We start from the raw sequence: 6,855 nt of genomic DNA, 5'->3' as shown, positions 1-6,855 counted from the left end.
TGCATATAGGTGGAAGAGGTGCCACCTCAATGGCTTGATCTGAGATGGAATGACAGACACCATGTACTGAGCATCTACTGTATGCTGGGTGCTATAGGTATTCTTTATGTATGTTATCTCATTTAATCCTGAGACAGCTCTGAGAGGGAGATGATATTCTTTTGCATTTTAGAGGTGAAGAAAGAAAGCCTCAGAAGGTAAATAAATTTGATTAAGGTCATGTATGGTAAACGCACGTAAAAGCACTAGCAAGCATACCCAGAGAACCACCCTGTATAGCAGATGCACCTGAGTGTGTGTTCCCAGCTAGAGAGTGGCCAGCCTGGGATGCCTTCCTTGTCTATGAGGAACATCTGAGCCCCCTGCCTGTCCTGTGGAACACAGACCATACAGGGGCTTGGGGGCCCAAGTTTTGGGTTGCGTAAAGGTTGCCAGATGGAGGTTGTTAGGGAAAGGATGCTAAGTGAAAATGCTATATAAACTGCATGCTTTATGCAAGTAGTTGCAGTTCTCCTGCCTAGCCCACCACCACTGGACTATTTCCCCATCTGTAAGCCCCAGTAAAACCCTATGTCTTTTTCGCTAGCTCTGGATCTCTTCTTCAGCCTCTGGAGCCTGGTGCCATCCCCCCTGGAGTTGATAGGGGTTTGGCACGACAGGTCACACACATCTGTAAGTGGAAGAGCCAGAGTTCAAATCCAGAGCTTTCTAGTACCAAGTTGCATTCTCTTTTTATTCATCTACAAGGGCAGACAAAAAAGGAAGAACCACAAGGATGAGTTGGAAGCAGGGCAAAATGAGATACGTGGAATGAAGGCTGTTAATAGTTGAGTCAGTGCTGGAGCACCTTTTGTTTTTCAGTGAAGGTATCTGGTGCACGGTATAGGGGCAGGTGTGGCTGTTTAAAAGATCTGCTTTCTAGAACCCTGGTCTTTCTTTTTAAGCTTATTTTTAATTTATACATAAGAGATGTACATATTTTGGGGCTACATGTGAAAATTTGTTGCATTCATATAATGTGTAAGGATCACATTGGTGTCATTGGAATATCTATCACCTTCAATTTTTTTTTTTTTTTTGAAACGGAGTCTTGCTCTGTCACACAGCCTGGAGTACAGTGGCGCAATCTTGGCTTACTGCAGCCTCCGCCTCCCGGGCTCAAGCGATTCTCCTGCCTCAGCCTCCTGAGTAGCTGGGACTACAGGCACCCCCAGCTAATTTTTGTATTTTTTTTTTTTTTTTTTTTTAGTAGAGACAAGGTTTTACCATGTTGGCCAGGCTGGTCTCGAGCTCCTGACCTCAAGTGATCCGCCCACCTCAGCCTCCCAAAGTGTTGGAATTACAGGCATGAGCCAACGCACCCGGCCCCTATTTGTCTTTTCTTTATGCTAAGAACATTTGAATTATTCTCTTTTAGCTTTTTTCAAACGTACACTAGATTATTGTTAGCTATGGTCACCCTAGACTAGATCTTATTTCTTCTCTCTAACTGTATATTTGTACAGATGAATCAACCTCTATTCCTCCTCTCCTCCCTCTACTTTTCTGATTAGTAACCTGGATGATCTTCAACTGAGATTCTTATGACACTGACTTGGGACCTCTCAGGCCTTGGTGAGCAGTTTTGAATAGCTGGATCTGGCCTGGTTTCTATGAATCAGTCTCATATTTGTGTGTGGGGTGGGGGGTGATGAAGGGAGTAGTAGACAATAAAGCTAAGAAGCTAGAGCTTCTTGCCTGGCTCTAGGAAGACATGGAAGTACATAAATCAGAGAAGATGGGATATATGGAATGGGAGGATGAGGATTGGTTATTCCTTGCTGTTTCAGGGGATTCTTCCAGATTCTCACAGCAATACTCAGACTTACGATTCACACACCTCCAACCCCACCAAGAAACAAGAGAACTCCCCATCTAAGGAGGGAGATGAAGTGTATCTTATAAATTATCAAGAGAAGGACATGGGCTCAAGTTTAGGAAAGGTAGACAAAAGGTAGGGCTGAAGTCATCTAGATTAAGCACAGAGGCAGAGCCACAGAAGTAAGAAAGGTAGCTTGAAGCTGAGGTCAGAATGCTGGCCTAAAGCTCCTTAAATACCCCTCTGCCTCAAAGCCAAGGTTGGTCATATGGACTAAGGGGTTGGACTGAATGCATAGATGGGAGACATATATTCCGAAGAGTGAGGACAGGAGGATGCCGTAGTCCAAGATACAACAGGATCTGCACTACCCCTCTCCCAGACCATGTAAACCCCTTATAGTGTGGTACAAGAGACAAGTGACTTTCCTGAGCAGTGTTTATCCCCAAAGCAGCCCTATTTTGGAAGACAGACTTCCAGTCTCTAGGGACCATGTCCATGGTGTCTTTATTACTGAGTGTTATTTGGGTATCTAAAACACATTTCTAGTAGAAGTACAGAGGATCTGAATAATAAAACACCGCACACCATGAGACAAACTAAATATCAGTTCTAGGAAAATAAACACGTAGATGAGCTGAGTTAATAGATGCGAATAACAAAAATAGTTTGAAGCTCGGGAGATGCACACAAATTCTGTAATAATAAGAGTGGACCATAGACTACTGACAAGCAAAACAAACTGCTGTGGCATGGTGAATATGTTATTGTGCTTCAATTCACTTTTTCTTTCTTTCTTTTATTGCTTCTAAGATGCCTGCTTTCCCACACTCTCCACTTTCCTTTTAGCAGAGTGAGGAGGTGATGAGCTCCCTGCATCCCCTAGTACGTGTAAAAAGCCAAGGGGCCAGCCCCTTTCCATCCCCAGTGGAGAGCACCTTGCCTTGGCACCAGCAGGGGGAGTTTAGGAAGAGGTAGGACTAAGCTGGGAGTTCCTTGCACAACAGGCCTTTATCACTCCAAAGCCAACCTCACCCAAGAGATAGCTTCCTACTGCAGCAAAACGCAAAAGTTTTCAATCTTCCTTCCTGTTTGCATTCATGTATGTCTGACACATCCTCAGAGCAGTTGGCCAGTCCTGCCGCTTGAAGTGGCGTGAGACTAGGAGGCAGTTCCGTGTTCCAGGCTATTTACTGGGCTGGCTGCATGGACTTAGGTGCCAGTCTGACTCTCATGGACCTTAGCTAACTCGGGGCCCAGCTCAGACGTGAGGTTGGGGGACGAGCTTCTCCCGATTAACCTGAGGCTGGTGAACAGAGGTGGGATGAGAAAAAGGCTTCCAAACTAAGACTCCTCTATCATCATCCCTTTCCAATTTTCCTTGTCTTTTAGAGTAGGGAAACAAGTTTTCCTACAAGCGCAACGAAATGAACTGTTTTAGAGATTTATCTCACACGCCCCACATGCTTGACTGCACATCAGTTTATGCAAAGTTACATAATCTCAAAGATGATCTCTTGGCAGATCTTGAAAAGGTTATATGATTGCAACAACCGTGAGTACCAAAGAGGGATATGTTAGTGAAGTTGGAACAACAATTTGCCAATGTAGCCACTCTAGAGTCCTCTAGAGTCTAGATTGCACTTCTCACAGTCCTCGGCACTTGAAGCTCTCTGCTTCGCTCCATTTCTTCAGCTCACATTTTCTTGAAAGCATCTGTAGTTAGGGCTTTTACAGGGCAAGGGTATTGCATTTAAGGTAACATTTTACACTTTCTGCTGTATCTACTATGGATGAAGGAACACTATTTCTCTTGGTTTCTAAAGCAAATAAGCCAGGACTAATCCTTGAGTCTTTGGCAGTGACTCAGTGGCCTACAATGAGGGTGACTTGAGAAGGATATGTGATCATGACTTTGAGAAGCATAAAAACAGAAGCCAGAAAATAAGGATTCAAACTCTTCCTAAATGGATTCATTCTCTGCACATAAGGATCAATACTCCTTACACTCTCTCCTTTATTTTCTTCCCTCTGTTCTGTAAAGTCTAGACTGTGGGTTCTCCACACCTCACCTCTCTCTTGGGTAGATTGAAATAGGGCAGCTCCATTTAGAGCCTGATCTATTTCCAATAGAAGCAGATGTGCACTGACTATTAGGGGGGCAGAACAAGGATCATCCTGCCATTACTTGATGCACAGAAAGGCATTTCAAAAGGAGAATTAGGGGGAGTTGTGGTCCAGAGAAAGCAGGAAGAGGTGGAGGAAATGTTGCTGCCTTGTGAGGTCTAGAACCTAGTTCATGGGCCTCTGCTTCTTTGCACCTGTGCCTCTGAAGGCCTCTCCTCTCTGAGAGATAGAAATTGAATAGTTATCTTAGGGCTTCCTGTGATGCTGGGAACTGAAAATACCATCAGCTTTTCCATTTTCCCAGAGCCTGATTTCTTTCCAGTAGGAGCAATTGTGCATTGATTATAAGGGAGATGGATCAAGAGACATCCTTCCCTTGCTAGGTGTCTTGGAAGAAGCCCAGAGGGAGAATAAGTTGGATGACCCACATGGAGAGATTTGGTATTAGTCAAGAGAACAGTGGGAACCACAGAGACAGAGTCACTGCCCTGTCCACACAAGCTGCCCCTTCATAGGGGTTGTCCATGTAGGAGGAGGCTTAATGTGAAGACCGGATAGGGGGCTCTGACATTAGTTCTCCACAGTATGATAGAAACATTGGAGAACATGTGTCAGCCCAGAACACAGGGTGTAGGAGATCCCTTTTGTGGGATACAGCAGCTGTGTTCTTCCCTTTACAGAGGCAGCCGCCTGGAATTACTTACAGCTTTTCTATCATCCTCAATCTTTAACTATGTGGAAGCATAAGTGTGGGTGGTGATTTGTGGTAGAAAATTGTGCATCAATAGTGATCCATGCTTTGTGTGGTGGGCTGGTAGGCAGCTCAGAGGTTGGTTTGCCAAAAAGGCTGCCCCTGTTTAGGGACCTCTGAAAGCATTCTGTGGTAGAAATAATAGTGGGGAAGCTGTTGCCCTGTCCCTTCTAGCACGTCTTTTCCAGCCCTTTTCTATTGTGCTAATAGACCCACTCACTCTATACCTACCTTCCTTTCTCCCTTTACTGCTATTTCTGTGTCTTTTACACAGAATCAGAGGCTGGGTGTACCTAAGTTTTTTTGTTTTTGTTTTTTTTTTTTTCTTCTTCTTCATTTTTCTGCTTTATCTTTGTCCCCGGGAAAAGCGTGTGTTGCTTCATAAGGGAAATTGATTAGTTAATGATGACTTATTTTAGGGCTTTCAAAAGGGCCCAAAGAAATAAGCACCTCTGGGATAATTGAGTATTATTTACCTTAGGACTGAATTGGCAATGATGGAATTGAAGTAGGGACAGGCAGAGAGAAAGAGTTTGACTGATTTATAATGGGCCCTGAAAATTATGCATAGACTACAACTCATTCTGATGCTAGCCATGTTTAAGGGTAGCTGTGCCATCTCTCATTCATCTTACTTCCCTTCGCTCTCATCCCTGTCCCATTTTATAAGGACATCTCTAAAACCGAAAGCAGTAAAAATGAATGAGCCCATGCTCACAAGGAATATTTCCTTTGGTTGCTGGGGTCAGCCTTTGGCCTATCTTCCTCCTTGCCTCTTTCTTCTTAATAGTTTCCACTATTTGCTACTCCTACTGATTGGCCTGGATGCCAAGGTCAAAATCTCCCTTCCCTCACTTCACCCTGCACACCCCCTTCCTCCATGCTAAGGCATTGGGAAGCAGGATACCACAGGGGCAGGCTTGGGGACTGGCCTTTAGGGCCCTCCCACCCCAGGTTTGCTTCATGGTCCCATTTTCTGTGCGAGGATAGCTCTTGAGGACTAGAATTCACTCTCTTTTTCCAAGGAGACAGTCCCTTACCCCTATTGGCTATACCCGGTAGAAGAGTTGGTACCTCACACGCCATAGGTGGGCCTCTCCTACTTCCTGTTAATAAGGGCTCCACTCTTCTCTTCCTCTGGCAGCTCTTTCTGAACATTTCTAGGTTTTTCCACCTGTAGGGCCAGCGTTACGGGCATGTGACCCGGGTAGTTACACAGGGCCCACTGCATAGAAGGGCCCTATGTTTGGTTTCACGTTCTGCTGTCATTATCTTGAAATTCTTAACAATTTTTGAACAAGGGGTCCCACGTTTTCATTTTTCCTGGGCCCTGCAAATTATGTAGCTGGTCCTTTGTGGCTGCCGTAGCCTGAGATCAGGAAGGAAATTACACACAGTGCACTTCCTCCCTGCCAAACCAGGCCCCATGTGGGGTGCCAGATCTGTTCTTCAGAACCTTGGTTGAACAGCTCCACCAGCCTTGCCCAACCGCTGGCTGACCAGCCATGGCCCCTTCTCCAGTGCCCGTTGTTCTCTCCTCACAGGCTTTGTGTCCTGGGGCTCTTTTAGTGTAGACCTTGACCTTATCTCTTAGCAGACTTCAGTGGATGCCTTAGGTCAAGGGTGACTTTTCCCTGCTGGATAGCGTGGATGTGCATTATCTCTAACCATGGGGTCCCTGGGCTCCACTGAAAGACTGTCCCTTTCAAGGGCCAGCAGGTATCAGGGAAGAAATACACACGTGATAATTTGTGATGAACAGGGGTGCTTGGCTTAGATTTCTTGAATTTTGTAGGGCCTGCTTTGCAGTGTGTGTTCCTGACCATGTCTTTGTGCAGCAAAGCAGGGATGACTTGAACTGACCCTTCCCTGGGATCCTCCTGGCACTCAGGGGAAGCCTGGTGAGTAGGACGTGGCCTAGCCCTAAAGTTCTTAGAAGAGACTAAGGTTAAGGTGACTGCAGCCCTCTGTGTCTGCTTGGGACAGGAGAGTGGAAGTCGTGGTGTGAGTCCAGTTCGTTCGTTCGTTCGTTCCTTCCTTCCTTCCTTCCTTCCTTCCTTCCTTCCTTCCCTCCCTCCCTCCCTTCTTTCCTTCCTTCCTTCCTTCCTTCCTTCCTTCC

This window comes from Mandrillus leucophaeus, unplaced genomic scaffold, assembly GCF_000951045.1.
Source record: "Mandrillus leucophaeus isolate KB7577 unplaced genomic scaffold, Mleu.le_1.0 Scaffold456, whole genome shotgun sequence".
Taxonomy (NCBI): domain Eukaryota; kingdom Metazoa; phylum Chordata; class Mammalia; order Primates; family Cercopithecidae; genus Mandrillus; species Mandrillus leucophaeus.
Note: the sequence above shows the minus strand (reverse complement) of the source record.